This window comes from Chelonia mydas, chromosome 6 (genome assembly GCF_015237465.2).
Source record: "Chelonia mydas isolate rCheMyd1 chromosome 6, rCheMyd1.pri.v2, whole genome shotgun sequence".
NCBI classification, from domain to species: domain Eukaryota; kingdom Metazoa; phylum Chordata; order Testudines; family Cheloniidae; genus Chelonia; species Chelonia mydas.
In genome coordinates, this window is record NC_051246.2 from 59,182,386 (window position 1) to 59,200,642 (window position 18,257).

Here is an 18,257-nt window from a genome sequence, read left to right on the forward strand (position 1 = left end):
GAGGATAAATAGTATTTGGACTGCACAGCAGCACGCTCTGATTAAAAAAACCTATAAGACACTTTAAAACCAACATTATCTATTCCATGATAACCACTGAAATTCTTCAATTACCAGTTGGTCCCTATTCATATTTTAAATGAAAGGGGTTTATTTTATGCACACTTGAAATTACTAGTGAATGTTAATGTTTTTTGCAGGCTTACTCCTGCAGGTGCCTTTTTATTGACTGGTGCCCAGAATGGCACCCCGATTAAGGTGTGCAATAGAATTCATTATGAACTGTGCAGTCATATGTCTGTGGTGTTGCGTATTTGCAATAAAAGGGGGTCTTTTAATGTACATAATTTTGAAAAATCTTAATTCCATTTCAAAGAAGAAAAGTTTTCTGTAGAACTCTTGGTGATGGTTACAGCCAAAACACTTTTGTGAAGGGCTTGTAAAAGTTTTGCCTGGGATTTTTATTTAATCTTTCCAAAGGTATAATATTCCCTCACACACCTGTCCAAATGCAGGAAATAATACGAACTTTAAAAAAAAAAAGAAAAGAACCCCTTCCCCCAGGAAAAATACAACCAGAACCTTTTAATGATGTATGCTTATTTTTGTTAGCCTAAAAAACATCTGTAACCTCAACTTCAAGATTCAGCATTTCTGATGTCAATAATTGATAGTAATGAATGGGACATGGTACAAGATAGGTACAAGGGAGCCAATTTGGGTTTAAAATGATGGCTTTCCCTACAGATATATATTCCCAGTGGCTTTATTAACAATACTTTCTCCCCCCCCCCCCACCCCCATTGAGTCGTATGGCAGGAGAGGGATGTTACAGCTCTGCTGAGGCATGGCCTCTGGGCTTTTTGCTTCTGTTCTGTGACATCACTGGAGCATCTTCCAGTCCCGTCACCCACAATCAGTTTTTGTTTCTTTGAGACAATCTGCCTGGAAGGCAGAATTTCTTGGTTTCCCTCAAAGTGATTTATGTGGTGATGATGGATTAGCTTAGTGGAGACTCAGTATAAATATGAACAGAGCTTGGTGCCCCTCTACGAAGAGATAGAATATCAGGCTGTGTGACTGAGAGCAACTTCAAGTCTCAAATTAGGAAAAGCAGCTAAGACTGTAGTACTAAGTTGTGTAGGTTTTGCAGTTGAAAGATTAGCTTCATTCAGATGTAACCCACAGCATTAAAAGAATGTTCACTGTAAACAATAAACCCAGGGAGGAGCTGACATTAGGACTCCAGACCTCGAGGACAGCCAGAGAAGCATGCATCTTGATGCACCTCTGTTGCATACCTCTGTGTGTGTGTGTGTGTGTGTGTGTGTGTAGCTATTGCATCTACATAGAGGGTCAAATCAAGTGTGTTAGTCTAAGTCTCTTTACAATTCAGTAGCTGAGGGAAGAGTATTGTGCAAATCAGGCAGCTCTTACCAATGGGTGCAGCCTGCAAGTGTGTGGCCTACCTTGTAACTGGCAAAGGGGGAGTTAACAAAGGCTTCACTTAAACCCTTTAGCAGCACATGTGATTACTCCATATCTGAAGCAATTAAGCTGTACCCAAACACAGCATGGAAGGTCAAAAACAGGGAGCTGGACTATAGGATCTGTCATGAGATAGGCATTTGCTGTGTTTGAAGCTTGTTCTTGTCACCTCATATGCCACCTGTAGGTGATATCGAGGTTCCTTAGAGGAATTGCATAGCAGTGAACCCCAGGGACCGTTTGAAAGAATTAACACAATGATTGCCTCCTGAAGCATTGTGAATGCCTGCATGTAGGAGTGTCCGTTATGGTGAAGAAGAGACAGGATTGGGTTTTAATGAATATAAAGGAGATTCTTTATTGTGGCTGCTGGATTCAGACAAATCCTGTGGTGCTCACTAGTAGATCCCTGCAAATCTGCAGATATCGGCAGACCATATTTGCGGATCATGGATCAGATGTAGATACAAATCTTGTATCCAGGCAGGACTCTACTCACTAGTTCTCAAACTAATATAGCATGTGCTGCTTAATGTCAAGGTGCAGGTTCCCTAAGATCTGGCCTGGACTAATAACAATAATGGAAAGGATGCCTGCCTACACCAGCCATGGGTTCTATTCTTTCCTGTAGTGCGATGTAATGAGGTGGTGGTCTGAGCTCTGGGCAAGGCAAGGAGTCTATATGTTACCACTGTGTGAATTCCCAAGAGACTAGTCATGACCCATGTCTTCTGTGCAAATGTGTGATGTTCCTCATGTGGGCATTAAACCATTGCTCAGTTCTTGCTGCTACTTTGGTCTGAGCATACAGATTTCTCAATGAGGTTTAATTGGACTGTAGTAGATCTTTGTATGGGCATCTATGAAGAAAATTGAAGGGTGGGGAAAGAAGAAGAGAACTGAAGTAAGAAAGGCTGGAGTTTTTCCTCTGTAGCTCATGGCAGGGGTGGAAGATGTGGCTATATTTGGGATAGTTTGGCACGGACTTCTCCAAAGCTTGGAAAATGGTGTTACTGTTAGCCAGATGGTCTTTTAGAACTTTCTTTGCCTCAGAGATACTATTAGGTAACCATTTTTTCCCTTTGCATCTGATTAAGTCTCTAAATTGGCACCATAGCTTAAACTATACCTAGTGGAAATTGCTAGTGTCTAGGAAAATAGTTCTTATTTTTGGGCATTTTAAATAGTATCTTTCATTTCAGAAGATCCCAATGCACTTCCCACACTAAACATGCGCTCCAACAGTGAAATGTAACCACCTCTAAGGGGGTGGCACATACACCTGGTTCAAAGACGCTGGCACAAAATCTTGGTCTTACCAAAAAATGTTAGTGATGCTGATGCCAGGAGACCTTCCATGCCTACATTAAACGTTATGGTACATTACAGGGAAACCTTGGCTTTTGAGAGATTAATTGAGAAGATACAATAAACTCTATGATGTTCCATGAATGTTGTATTGTAAATGCTAGGAAGCAGATAAATGGTTGGTTCTTCTGAAATTCTGTACCATTGGAATTGGTGCCCATATTATTGCATCTGAGGATGATGACTAACTCTCACTCTCATAGGGCCATGTTATGCTCTCGGTGACACTCCTCTAACTCCTTTGAAATCAACTACTGTTGTTTTATTCATATTGCAATAGCACCTAGAGGCCCCAGCCAAGAGGGGAGTTCCATTGTGGTAGGTGCTATACAAAACACATAGTCCCCACAGCAAAGAGTTACAATCTAAACAGGGGAGAAAGAATGGGACAGGAAACGGAAACACAGAGAGGCAAAATGATATATGGTCATATAATAGTTCTGTGGCTGAGCCAGGAATAGAACTCAGATCTCTGGATTCCCAGTCCAGTGCCCTATCAAAGTGAAAAGTTTTAAGTTTTCCTATTCTTTCCATATGTGATAGGAAGAGAAACAGAGAATGAGAACACATGTCCCCTGGATGGAAACCATCCCTACATGGCATCTGTGTCGCCAGTATGGACTCATGTTTTGCTGTTACAATGCTGGAGCAGAGAACTGGACATCATAGTTTATAGCATAGTTGAATAGCATCCATGCCGTGTAGGGTAACGTTTGAGATTAAGTTAATTGCCTTCTTTGAATTGACTTTCTACTGAACTTAGCTGATCACTGCTGTTCTCCATTTTAATGATCTTACAAGAGTGTTGGCAAAAAGCTGAAATTGTACCAGCCATCCAGTCAAAATCTATCCTCAGCCAAAATGTATGTAAATCACACACATTGAAATAAAGGCCACCCTCGTGTATTTAAAGCACAGTTTAAAATGTTACCTTTTGTGTGTGCAAAACTGCCCTCTACGTAGACTGACTGTAATGGAATGATTTAGTGGCATTCTGTATCTTTCTAGAAAAGAAGAGTTTATCTGACTTCTGTGAAACTGTACAAACACAAATTCTTCACATGAGGATTCAAAGCTGAGTGACCCCACTTGTGGCTCATGAAGAGTCCATATCTGACCAAGTGAAAATGGGTTTAGAGAGCTTTTCGTTCTAGTCTCCAGGTCTGTTCTCTTCACAAAACTATCATGTAGCTTGGCACAATAGGAAGTATCTGCTCAGCAGAGGCCAGGAATATGAAAAGGAGAGGGTATCGGTTGTGCAGTTGTGGGGTGCCAGGACTCAATAACATGGGAAGTTGTGCTCAGTGCATCTACAGAGCTGTATAGAAGGAGCCCAGGGCTTGAGGTGCATCAGAAGAGTTGTGTTTGGAGCCCTGGAACTGCAGTAGAACTGGATGTCACATGTTGGGGTTCAGTTGTATTCATGAAGGCCAAGAATTGGAATGGCCAATGGGTTTTCATTCCAGGAGTGAAGCGAATCAGCAGAGCTGTATCTGTTAAGCTTGAACAGGGCCTGAATGCTCTGTCTGTTTCTTTCAGCACATGCTTTTTTGCTTTCATGAGCAGTAAAAATCAATTATAAAATTATGAAAAAAATAAAGAAGAGAGAAGATTTATTGAAAATTGTCCTCTAAGTGGATGTTTAAAATACATTAGTGATAAGCCAACCCAGCGTGCCTAATAGAAGACACAGGATGATGGAAAAAGAAATCTTGCTGAGCCCTCAGTGTCCTGCATGAGTCACTAACTCCCTAGGGCAGAAACCAGAACACAAGAGATGATTGTTTTCATTTTGTGAAGCCAAAACATAGCCAATTCTGAATTTGGATGAATCCTCTTGGGAGGCATATCCCTGCACTAGTGTAACTTAGGGTGAGTAAAGGTGATGAGTCCATAAATGTAGAAATCCAGAGTCCTTGTTCTCATTTTTGCTAAATCTTTATTCAGGCAAAACACGTATTCATTTCAACGAGAGTTTTGACCAGGAAGATGCATTTTGTGGCTTCAGAACTGCAGCCCCAAAGAGCACTGGGACAGATCTGATTGCTGGCACAAAGAGGGTTTAAATATGTGGGTCAAATTCTCTGCTGGTATAACTCCCCTGGCATCAGTGGAATTCTACCAGCAAGGAATTTGGCCCTATGTCTTTCTATCTGGGCTGGCACTTGTCACTACTTTATCCTTGGTGTTCAAAACTTTCATCCTTCATATTGCCTCGTCAATGCTGGTGACCAGCTTTGCACTGTATCTGGCAGAGAATTCAACATCATAGGGTTTCTTGAAATAATGTCTACAACTCATGAGGGGAACAGCAGTGTATTTGTCCAGTTCCCTGAGGCCTTATAAATACTTTCTCATCTCAAGGCAGTTTATAAGCCTGTTCAGCTCCAGAGTTGCATAAGTTTGATGGAAATTCTCAGTTTGTGATGGAATAAGAAAGCAGAGAGGACTCAGCACATTTATTTGTGCTAATAAATGACCTCTGGCTGGAAGCTGTCTGTTAATGCCATTAAATGAACTACTGCTGTGGAACACGGGGCTGGAGCCAGAGGCACAATAAAAGGTGCATTATTATGACTGTTAAGATAATGCCAGACAATTTTGCTGTTCTAATTTAAAGATTTAATGGTTTGTAAATAATGCCTGATTTGGGAATACGGTATAGAGTCTGTCAAGGGGGGGAGGGCATAATGGCATTAATAAGGGTAATTTAAATTGTTGCTGTAAACTTGTTTGGTCTGGTTTGTTAATTGAAAAATGATTTGTCTTAATGTGTGATAGAATAATTGTTCCTTCATGTATCTTGGGGGGGGGAGGGGGAGGGAAGGGTATGTATTGGTTCATGTGTCTGTGTGCTTTTGTATGTATATCAGTATGGTAAGGCTAGGGCAGTGTGCATGTGTGTATATCAGAGTAGTGTGAATAGGGCAATATGTGTATCTGTGTGTTTTCAGCATATATCAGGTGACTGTGTCTCTGGCTATGCTAGCGTGTCAATGTACGCACAATATGCATGTGAATTTTAAATTTATGATTAATTACAGGACATCTAAGGTGAAAAAGGGAAATGAGAAACTCGTAAGTTATTGGATGTTTAACCTTGGAGAAATAAACTTTGCATCTAGTCTTTCATAAGTGCCCCCACACAACTGCCATTAACATTAATTATAGAGATATTTGTGTGTAACTCCTGTTAACCCTAATTAGAGTTAATGGAAGATACATGTGGACATTAATGGCACAAGAAACAAAGTAGTCTCCATTTCCAAGGTTAATCCAGCAGCTTCCCTCATCACTGTTTGGCACCCTGTAATTATACAGTCTCTCCCTCACTCACACGCACACTCACATACCACTTTTCGCCCTCCGTTTTTTTCAGTCACATATTATTTGGAATTAACAATCCAAAGAGCAAACAAGATTACAGCAATGACTTCAGTTACCCTTATTAATGTAATTATTCCACCCCCCTCGACTGATAGACCTTACCGTACTCCTGAATCAGACTTTATTAAACCATTAAATCTGTAAATAACAGCAGAGAAATGATCCGCTGTTGTTTGAACAGTTGTAGTAATGCAGCCTTGGCTGACCTATCATCAATACTAATAGAGTCACACACAGGAGCAGGGAGAGCTTCCATTTTGTTCTAAAGGTTGACATCATCATGATAAACAAGGAGCTCAGTGTCTGTGAGCGAGGGGAGTTTGCATAATGTCCAAGTTGTCTGTCTGTCTGTCTGTGCATAGGGCTGCCATCACAGTGGTATTTTAGAAGCTCTGAATCAAAACACCTTCCCTAAATCTGTATTTATTTGTCTATCTTTAGTATTTCTAGGACTGTTGTCATTGTAAAATCAAGGCTTTAGATTTATAAGTATCTTTGTATCCTTATCCTTCTGACAAAGGAGAGCTAATGACTACATTGCCAAACTGTGTGTATATTTCACTTCTGTGCAGCCATTCAGTGTCCCTGTGGATAGTATCTCTTCTGAGCTGATTTGGCTCAGAACCATCCTTGACAGCCAAGAGCCATCCTTGCTGATGTCAGGCTCCCCACATATAGCTCAGCATGCTCGCTCTTGTTCCCAATATTTCCCTGTGTTTGGAGACTATAAGTGAGCTGAGCATTACACATTGTCATTGGCCAACTTCTGGATACTAGGGTGAAATGACTGGCCAAAAGTAACTTTCTTTAGTGTCTGATTAGATGTGAGGGTTTTTTCTCTTTCCATTGTGATCCATTCATGCCTTTCTGGTTAAATTAATGCCATGCCTCCTCCAAGACTACTTAGAAACTATAGCATATGCAACTGGTGATGTGTGGATGCTCCCTGGATGCTTGGTAATTGTAGCCACAGGAAGTGTTTTATACCCATTTTTCAACTGCAATGACTTCCTTTTTACTCCTAGATGCAATTCGAGGTATAAACACTGATCTATGCTTGGCTTGGATGCTGGCTTACAGATATGATTTCAAATTAATCCCAAAAATATCTTAAATTGATCCCACTGCTTTGCCACCATGTCAAGGTTCCTTCCCCACTCTGAACTCTAGGGTACAGATGTGGGGACCTGCATGAAAGACCCCCTAAGCTTATTCTTACCAGCTTAGGTTAAACGCTGCCACCACCAAAGTGTCTAACAATAATAACAGGGGAAGTGCCCACTTGGAAACATCTGCTCCACAAAAAAATTCCCCCAAGCACTACACCCCCTTTCCTGGGGAAGGCTTGATAAAAAATCCTCACTAATTTGCATAGGTGAACACAGACCCAAACCCTTGGATCTTAAGAACAATGAAAAGCAATGGGGTTCTTAAAAGAAGAATTTTAATTAAAGAAAAAGTAAAGAATCACCTCTGTAAAATCAGGATGGTAAATACCTTACCAGGTAATCAGATTCAAAACATAGAGAATCCCTCTAGGCAAAACCTTAAGTTACAAAAAGACAGAAAAACAGGAATATACATTCCATTCAGCACAACTTATTTTATCAGCCATTTAAACAAAACAGAATCTAACGTATATCTAACTAGATTGCTTACTAACTCTTTACAGGAGTTCTGACCTGCATTCCTGCTCTGGTCCCGGCAAAAGCATCACACAGACAGAGAGAACCTTTGTTTCTCCCCCTCGCCCCCCCACTTTGAAAGTATCTTGTCTCCTCATTGGTCTTTTTGGTCAGGTGCCAGCGAGGTTATCTTAGCTTCTTAACCCTTTACAGGTGAAAGGGTTTTTCCTCTGGCCAGGAGGGATTTAAAGGTGTTTACCCTTCCCTTTATATTTATGACAACCACAAACTACCTTAACAGTTGCGATCAGCTGAGGTGCTTGTGCTAATAGTCCCTAGATTTAAAAGTATGTAGTAGGAGGCAGAACATTCTTGTAGGAGAGTTCTCAACTCTGGAATTTTCTTCCCCACCAGGTCTGACACAGCTAGAGTTTGTTGACCATTAGAGCACAATGTGAGGCCTATCCCACTGCTCAGCATTTGCTTGAGGGGAGGTTTGATTTATTCTGTTGGGTCATTAAAAGTCCATATTGTGTTTTTTAGATATTGTTCATTGACTCTTTAGACCTTTGTACTTTATTAATTTAAATTAAAGCAATGTTTACTTATGGTTTGCTCTATGCTGGTGATTTTGGCCAGTTTCGCAATGTTGCTTAGGCGAGTGATTTTTATAGTAACATTTTTATATTAGCTAAATACCTAGCGTATGTACAATTATACAGTCAAAAAAGTGTTTTTGCCACTGTAGCTTTGTTTGGAGGAACTGTGTAAGCTCTTCCGGCAAAAGTACTCTTGCTGCACCTTCAATGGGAAGTTTTACCAATATAGCTAAGCTGGCAAATCCTTTCTTATGTAGACAAGGCCTGAGTCTCTTCTGCTAGCTTGCTGAAGGTTGAAGTAATACATCAAGACCATGTCTACACTAGAAGCACTTAACCAATATTCTAGTATTCTCTGCTGGCAAAGTGCTCCTAGTGTGAACACAGCTATACCAGCAAAGTTGAGCTCTGTATTGGTACAGTATAGCCACCCTCCATGAGCAAAACAAGCTATACCGGTAAAAGCGCAGCTTTGTTGGCAGAGCTTCATGTACACTAGATAGTTCTTCTGTTTTAACTACACAGCATAGTAAGAGCGGTAAAAAATCCTAGTGTGGATACAGTTATACTTTATACTGATATAACTACATCCACTAGGGCTTTTACCAATATAACTATTTCAGGGGAAAATATTACCTCCCCCCCCCCCCGAACTGAAATATTATCCTGGTAAAACTTTTAAGGGTATTGTAGACCCAGGCCTAAGATACAATAGGAGGGAAGTCAGTTCAATGAATGGAACACAGCTATTGTGTTTTTTCATTTTTCATTGAAACTAGGAAAATGCAACATCTCTTGGAACAGGACTGATGGTTTCTAACAAGGCCTGGCTCTTGTTGTGTGGTTGGGAAAGTGAAATACAATCTGAGGGTAGATGTTGTCAGAGCTACTGAGGTTAAGCACCCCTGGCCCCAGGCAAATCCCCTTGTTTTTATAAGCCACTACAGCGAGGCTGTAAAATATTTTAAAATGGGTGACTCAATATTAGTCTCTAAACAGTGCAAATGTAATAATATACCATGGGTGGTAACTTGAAGCTGGCTTCGTAGACTTAAAATCCCACCTTTGTTGTCTTTAACCTTGGTAGGATATTTATAAACTAAATCCACCCCAAATTAAAATACGTATAGATATATAAAACATTTGAGATAGACATTTAAGCATTCAACCAAAGCCTTGCAGATTAGAGAGCTTAGTTACAATGGTTTCCATTGGTAAGGTAATTGCTGATATAACACTTGCTGCTGCTACTATTTCTTTCCTGCTAAACTGCTGAACAAGACCATAAATAAAACAAAATAATCTCCATCCTGGAGTGGGGAAAATTGTCACGTTCCCTTTTTTCCAGGAGTTTGAACCACTTTGGTGGCAAAATAACACCACCAGTTTGTAATTTGAAGATGGGACCAGCTTCAGAATCACTGAACCAACAATAGGGACACAAGTGGTGGGAAAGCAATTTATTCTGGGCCTTTGGTGTGGGGCTAAGCAGCATTACCGTGTTCCACAGAACTCAGTTCTTCAGCAGACATGGGTAAATTCTGTAGTTATTTAGTTGTCTATGACTTGGTTGCTGTGCCAGAAGGATACTGCTCTGAAACACTTTGCAGTCAGTGAGCCCATCTGCAGCACTGAAGTCCTGGAATGGTGTGAGAAGTGTTAGAGAAATTTTGGTTCAGAAGCCGGGGTTGTTTGCCTGGGGTGATGTCTTTGGCTTAAATCTGTGGATAGGTAACGTATCACATGATGAGTCCCTTTCTGTCACAGGATCAGAAAAACAACCTGTAAATACCAGTTTTTCGTGATGGTAGCTGGTATTTTCAGGCAGGGTATTTAAAGTTGTGTCAAAATGAAAGAGCTAGAATTTAAGCCTGACTTGGGTATCAGCCATTATTCTTCCACTTCCTCTGTTGGATTTGAACAGAGCTAAAGCAATCAGCAGGAGATACTTAGCTCCTCTTTCTTTTGGGTATCTTTGAGCAAAAGCAGTTGTTCCTAGAATACAATATAAAGGTGTCTTTGTAGGAGTCCCAAAAGGCTTTATAGAGTTAAATAGATTAAGGCAGTGGACAGTTTATTGTGTAACATGTGCATGGTATGTGATACAGCTAATGATGTAAAGACATCACATTGCAGAAGAGGGAAATTAGGAAGTATCAGTGAGGGAGAAAACCTAGCTTGTCAACAGAGAGTTGATGTTGGGGAGAGATGCAGGAAAGCTCAGGTCTGGGAATCATGAGGGCTCAGTCAGGGCAAGAAGAGCCTGCACTGTTTTCACCAGCTGTGCAGCTCTCCTTAGAAACACCATATCTTAATTCTTCATCCCTTTTCGGGGCTCATCAGGCTGAAAGAGGGGAAACTAACTCTGTCACCTACACATGTTCAGCCATAGTGAGTAGAAACACTAATGTCATAGTGGACAAAGCATAGCCTGCAAACCAGGTGTGCCTCAGAATTCTGCAATGTGGCCCAAGGCCATCCCGCTTTTTGTGAGCAGATACCAATCAACAAATGATAGGCACACTGGAAACAGAGTGGATAGAAATTAGTAGGTGTGTGACTCATTAAACTACAGCTCCCATTGTACGTCTCTCAACAAGACAGTGTCTACCTGTATATCTCCAGTATTTATTCTGTTGTCTAGTCGCGGCACATCCATCACTAGAGCACTTGGTTTTGCTGTTCTCACTAGTGGACATTAAAATGGATTCCTAGTGTAGAGTAAGGGTGGTGCTGATAAGCAGAAGCAGACCAAAATTATTTTTAGGGCTAATTAATAATTAGTGCATCTGGTATCCAGAGTAGCAGTTCATGTGTGTCACCAGAAAGTTAGTGAGGCCCTCTCTCCCATGGGATGGGAGTGAATACTGAACTGTCTCTCAACTGAAAGGAGTTTTTCTCTCCGTATGAATAATATTCAAAGTGAGCTGAGTGAGAGTGCACAGTTAAAATCCTCAAGAAAATCAATTTTGTTTTAAAGGCTGGTTCCCATTTCTGAGCTACTTGTGAGAGAGCAGCTGTAAGCCCTGTGTTTTCTAAAAGCAGAAACAACCCCTCAAGATTTTATTAGCAATCAAGAGCCTGAACTTTTTGACCCTTGATGCCCTTGGGACACTCACACTTCTGCTGACCCCTTTGAGGACCTAATGCAATCTGCTGCCAGTGAGGGACAACTGGCAGTCTAGTAGCCCCCTGTAGCACTCTCTCTTGTGGCTGGTGTGTAGTCACGTGATAAAAGGTAGCAGGTCGGTGACATCTGGCATACACATGGCCCTCCCTCCAGGGTCAATTGCAACAACCAACATCTTTTAGCCCTGACACTGCTGCTGGTCTCTTGCTACTTGCAGATGCTCTCTGAGGGGGAAAGAGGGACATGCATGCCATAGCTGTGAAAGGAAAACATTGTTTCCTTTCAGACCATTAACATTTCACTGCTATGTTGCTTTTGCCTGTCACCCCTTGAGACCCTACACTGGACCTTTCCTTGGGCACAAGCTAAATGATTTGGATGGATTCAGCTTAGTAGCTTGGAAGAAGGCAATGGCTCCAAATATGAAGGTGAAATCTCAAATAACAGCTTGGGTTGAAAATCAAACCCAGATCCTTCTTTAAGATTTGGATGAGGATCCCATTTCCTCCTCACACACTTCCCAACTCTCCGCATGGCAGCAGCTCTTTTACTGCACAGGTCAGTGGTCCTACTTTTCCTCATTTCTCTTACCACTAGAACCCAATGACACCCCACAGGTTCTGGCTGACTCCAACCCCATGGCCCCGCTCCTGTGGCTTAGTCTATCCCTACAGACCTACAACAACATAACAAGCTCTGGTTTTCCCTTTGAATTATGTGACCATTGACCATGCAGCATAAGTGGATTGTGAAGAGGATCTTCAGAAAGTTTGGCAAAATGTTTGACTGCTTTCCCAGGCCATTGGAGCTCACCACTACCAACTGAGCATCTGCCCCCTGAGTCATCTGAGGATTCTGCGTGATGAAGAACCTCAGCTCCATCATGCCCTACATATACAGAGAACAGGTGGTTCACTGTGTCACCATTAATAGCAATAGACTGTTAATTCTGGAACCTAATGATGATATAATGGTGTGATTCCACAAGCCTTCTGTGCAAGGAACTCCTGTTGACTTCAGTATGAGTTCTACAAGCAGAGAACTTTCAGAATCAAACTCTAAATGTTAATATTATTTCAATACTGATCACTTTAGCAGCAACTGAGTTGCTTAGGGATTGTGAGCAGAGCTTAGGTAGAAGGCTTCCATTTTTTTCTTATCTATCACTTGCAACTTAAAGCAATTTGTCATTCAGTTTGTATGAAGGAATTAACTTGTATAGTGGCATTCTAAACTATAGTGAAGGTCATTTGAAAAGCTTTTTTTTTATCCACATTTTGAATCCTGTGCTCCTGGGAGCTTTATTGCCCTTCTCTAGTGCTTTTCACTAAAAATCTCAAAGCATTTAACAAATATTACTGAATTAAACCTCTCAAACTCCCTGGGAGGAAGTTATTACTAACCCCCATTTTATAGATTGGGAAACTGAGACAAAACTAACTTAAAGTGATTTGTCCATGGTCACACAGTGAGTCACTGTCAGAACTATGAATAGAACCGAGAATTCCTGACTCCCAAGCCTGTGCTCCAGCCACTTGACCTTGCTGCTGCTTCAGACCATTGCCATTCTAAGTGGATTTGGTGTAATCCACTCTAGCAAGGAAAATGCAAAGTGGTGACTTCAAATTTTAAGTAAACAAAAATTGTAAAATATTTTATCTTAAAATGCATTTGTACAGCAGATGATGCAGAGACTTGATCTAGGAGTAAGTTTTATGTTTGTAAAGCATTTTAGTTTCCCTTTTAATGTTTTAAATTTAACCCTCCTCCTCTCCCCCCCCCAGCAGTAGTGATGGAACAGTTGAATGTTACATTACCTGAGCCAACTTCCCTTGTCCTAGGAAGAGGCGTAACAACAACTGTACGATCTGACTGGGAGAGTTCTCAAAAAGGGCTTTCTTTCTGCTCTCAAAACATACCAAAACATTCTGCTGCTCTCCACACACTTCAGCCTAAACCTAGGCCAATCACCTTCCAAATCTGGTTTTGATACGTACAAAAATTAAAAACAATGTTTTAGCAGGCGGCAGAGTTGCTTTCAAATTGCATGTTGAGCGAGAAAAGAGACACAACTGAACTGAGATTAAGGCTCCACTCGTGGTAAAGATTAACTATTTAAATCTTTCATTATTTCACAGATCATTTAGACCTTCCTGACTGATGCAGAGGTTGGGCTGTATGATCCCAGGGGAACTTTTCAGTCATATCTCCTATGGGTCCTGTGGAATGTCCTGTTTTTAAATTATACAACTACATAAAAATTGCTGTTCTCCATAACAATGTTTTCAGATCTGAAACTGATGCAGGTCCTGGTAGATGATTCAGCAACATAGGAAGTGTCAGACTGGATCACGGATCCAGATTCTCTTTCTGACCATAGCCAGTGCCAGGTGTTTCACAAGAAGGTACAAAAAACTCTATAATGGATATTTATGGACTCACATGCCCATGGAGTGCATTTCTTCCTAATTGCTGGCAGTTAATAGTTGACGTATGTCCTTCCTTGTGTTGGGTCTAATGAGGAAGGCGCCACCCCCCCTTTCCCCCCACCTTTCATTCAGTGACAATGCGTTTCTTCTTCTGCTTTATGGACATGTTTGCTGCCTCCTGACTAATGTTTCAAATCTTGCCCTAACCATTATTACTTTGGGGCAAGTAATGTCATGCTGATTTCAATTAGACATATTTTACATTCCCTGCTTCCAGTCCTCTTCTCATAGCAGATGGCACAATAATCAAGAATGTGAAAATTAAATTTCATCTGTATCCAGGGCATTCTCCTCTCACACACACATTTTCTCTCACTCACTCACTGGTTAGTTTTTTTTAAAAAAGAAACTCCATACAGTTCTGTTGGTCCATGCCTGTCCTTATGTGTTTTTTTATGACTGATGTTGGTTCAGGCTTTGCCCCATGCTATTCCCAGTCTGGTTTTAGGTATTTCTAGTGAGGAGGCTTCCACTGTTTTTGTTATGTATTATTTAGATTAAAGGAGAGCCAAACAAATGTGCTCACTCTTAAGCAGTTTCCAAACACAAAAGAAGACACTGTCCTTTCTCTGAGGAGCTCCCAATATTTAAAACAAAGTCTCCCTTGACTTCTGCAGTGTATAAACCACCATGCTGAGAAATGTTTCACAAGCCTCTGATTGAAAGGCTATATTGTGCTTTAACTCCAGCAAGTCTCCTTGGGAAGAAATGGTATTCATCTTTCTGTTCAGTACTGAGGTTTTTTGTTTGTTTAAAGCCAAAGTGTAAGTGGTCTGTGTAGACCATTAGCTGTCTGAGAGGAGACAATACTTCTCTTTGGGTGAAATTCACCCCTTTGCAGAAGTCCATGGGATGACCTCTGCACTACCTAGGCCTCACATAGGCCTTGTGCTGACCCAATACTTAGGACTCAATTTCACTCAGTGCCTGCCTTCTTGAATCCTGCTTAGGAACTCTATGCTTAAGGTATAAGGATGTTTCTGAGAGATGATCTAGTTCTTCTCTGTGGCCTTGTCTTCACTAGGAAAATGTGCTCTGCACACAAGTTAGTTAATATGAGATAAAATCTTAGTGACGTCAAGGCAGCGTCTTGTTTTCACTAGGATTTTCCCTCCTCTTGGCTAATTCGAGTTGAGAACACATCTTTTTTCCTAGTGAAGGCAAGTCCTTTGAGACTGATCCAATGCCCAGAAAAATCCATTGGATTTGGATCAGGCCTTATATGCTTAAGGAGTAAGAACATTTCCAAGAGGGGACACAGTTCTTTCTCTGCACATTGGGCTATGCAAGGATATCTCAGTTTCCTTTTGGAGGTAGCAAAGGGAGTAAGCTGCCACTGCCCAGCAGAACCCAACCCACTGTCCTCATTCAAAAAAGTGAATACAGTTACTTCTGAACACACACTAGAACAGTGGTTCTCAAACTAGGGCCGCCATTTGTTCAGGGAAAGCCCCTGGCGGGCCGGGCCGGTTTGTTTACCTGCCACGTCTGCAGGTTCGGCTGATCGTGGCTCCCACTGGCTGTGGTTCGCTGCTCCAGTCCAATGGGGGCTGCGGGAAGCGGCGTGGGCCGAGGGATGTGCTGGCCACTCTTCCTACAGCCCCCATTGGCCTGGAGCGGCGAACCGCAGCCCGTGGGAGCCGCGATCGGTTGAACCTGTGGACGCTACAGGTAAACAAACTGGCCCGGCCTGCCAGGGCTTTCCCTGAACAAGCGGTGGCCCTAGTTTGAGAACAACTGCACTAGAATGCAGCAGCAGTCCTCTTGCCACTAAGCAAACTTTCCCAGGAATGTGAAAGAGATGCCTGCTATGTCTGAGCATTACGGTTGATGCACCACTCTCTTAAGTGGTGTCACTTTACTGCAGAAATTCAAGAGACACTCTAAAGACTAAATGAAGCAGATGCTGCTTTGAACCCTGAGGATGCAGCATTACAGCAGCACAACAAAGGAAGCCCTATGTTCACTTCAACGTTAGCAACCTGATTTATTGGAGCTGAAGTGCGCAGCTTGTCGTGACACTTCATAAACATGGTTAAGGCTTTTGTAGGAGCAGCTTAATTAGGCCCCTTTTATTTCTTAATTCCTGGAAGTGGTGGAGTGTGCTCGGCTCGCCTTGATGGCAGCAAGAATCCCAGTGATTTATGCTCCGAGAAGTGGAGGTGAATTTGTTGCCATGGCACTCTAAGGTGTCTCCAAAACCCACAGCTCCTGTCCACTGAATAGGCTCCCAGCAGCACATCCTAATTGCTGTTGTGCAGCACCAAAACAAATGATCAGAGATTTCCACAAAGACTATAATCAAAGGAGCATCTCTTACTTTTTAATGTGTGCTGAATGGGTTCATTTGTAAGCTTATTACGACTTCAGAGAGAGATGCTATTAGGACAATCATTAGGTGCCTGTGAAAATAGGAGGGTAAACCAGGACACATTCCAGAATAACCTCTACTGTAATATTTGTGCATTAAAAGTACCTTCCATGCCAAGCAGCCATGTTCATTTTCCTGTTGCAAGTGCCATAAATTAAGGAACCTCCTCCCCAGAAAAGGTAAACTAGGCACGTTCAAAATAAGGTCATGGTCAGGTTAAAAAAAGAACCCAAAAACCCTAGATGTCTGGAAAGCAGCAAACTGACCAGCTCTGATCTTTTGTATCTCGATAGCGCTTGTCACCCTAAGGGATGCCAAAGCACTTAGGGGCCAAATCTTGAAGTCTTTATTCCAACTGTACTCAATCTATACTCCTATTGGGTACAACAGAATTCTTTGCTGGCTGTCTGGGACCCTTCATTGTACATTACACCAGTGGTTGCGTTAGACATCTCTTTTAGGGGAAGGTGGAGAAGGGAACATTCAATAACTCGTATATCTTAACATACCAAGATGAAGGGCCTAAATATATCAACTCCAGTTTATTTTCCTGGAAAACTTCTGAACCTGGGCGGTGGGCTTCAGTCATGGTTATCTATATCTATATATCTATTTTGACTTTCTTTCTGGACTAGAGTTAGAAATACCTGTAGTAAATCTTGTTGTGGAGAGGGGTTGTACCCTTGCCTAATTCAGGCCAGGTGGCTATAATCAATTCCAGTTGTTTTTAAGACCACTGTCTCCTTGGCTTGTCATGGAGTAAGTTACAAGGGCCATTTACAGTGGCACTGAATCTTCTGTGCTTGCACACAATGGATTTTATGGTATATTTATTTGCTGGTTCATCTCCTACCAGTCAAACTCAGTCAGTGCCACCTCAGTCACCTGAATCATTCTTCATTTCTTATGTCATATCTTAATTCTAAATTATTATCCCCTCAGGGGAGGGAGCTTGTCTGTGTTTTGTGGGGCTCCCAGAACAGCTCTGGAGGGATAAATCTTACTAATACAATACTATTATTAATAATAAAGGGTATTTAGAACTTCAGAAAAGGTAAATACCAAAAAATTCTGACAATGTTATTTTTGTAATGAATTCATTCTGCCTGTGTTCAGAATGATCAAACTCATCCATTTAAACATGAAGGTTTTTTTGATCCGTAGTTGTTTTATTACAAGGTTTTGGGATGGTCGCTAATCTTTGCATTTCAGACTTGTGTTTCTCTATTTTGCTTTAACATCAGTATAGGCACCATCTAGAGTAGAGAGAGGGCATGTGCTTTACTTTTTATAAATAGTTTATGTACTGAGAGTTGTGTTTATTTGGTATTAAAAATTATTAAAAAGACTATTAGTCCTCCAATTAACTAACCAAAGCTTTGCCAAAGCTCTGTCTCCATCATTCTTGGCAATCTCTGCTGCTCTTCAGATCATAATTACAAATACATATCAATCCACTTCACTTTAAGTGTCCCATCATTGCTAATTCACTTGGTGTGCACTGGAATGGTGCTGACTGCAGAGAACTCAATTGGTTTTCATATGCAATGAATTTATTAGTTTCCGTGCAGGCCTGGGTTTGAAGATCCCAGCCAAAATGTCTGTGTGCAACTGGAATCCTGGCACAATCTGTAGGAAGACCTACGACTTGTTGGGGGTATGTTCTGTTCCTGAAGCATGTGTATAATTCCCAGCAACAGTAATAGGAAGTTATACATGCATATCAAGGGGCGAATAGATCCCTTGGTTAGTGTGGCAAGCGCACATCCTTTTTGCTCCTTAATCTGGAGAAGGGAATTG

The 18,257-nt window shown here is 41.5% G+C and overlaps 1 protein-coding gene across 12 annotated transcripts in view; it reads left to right on the plus strand.

The window, feature by feature from the left end:
- The window catches only part of TSPAN18 (tetraspanin 18), a 173,421-nt gene that overhangs the window by 108,273 nt on the left and 46,891 nt on the right, over positions 1 to 18,257 (plus strand). The gene's annotated exons all lie outside the window — the stretch shown is intronic.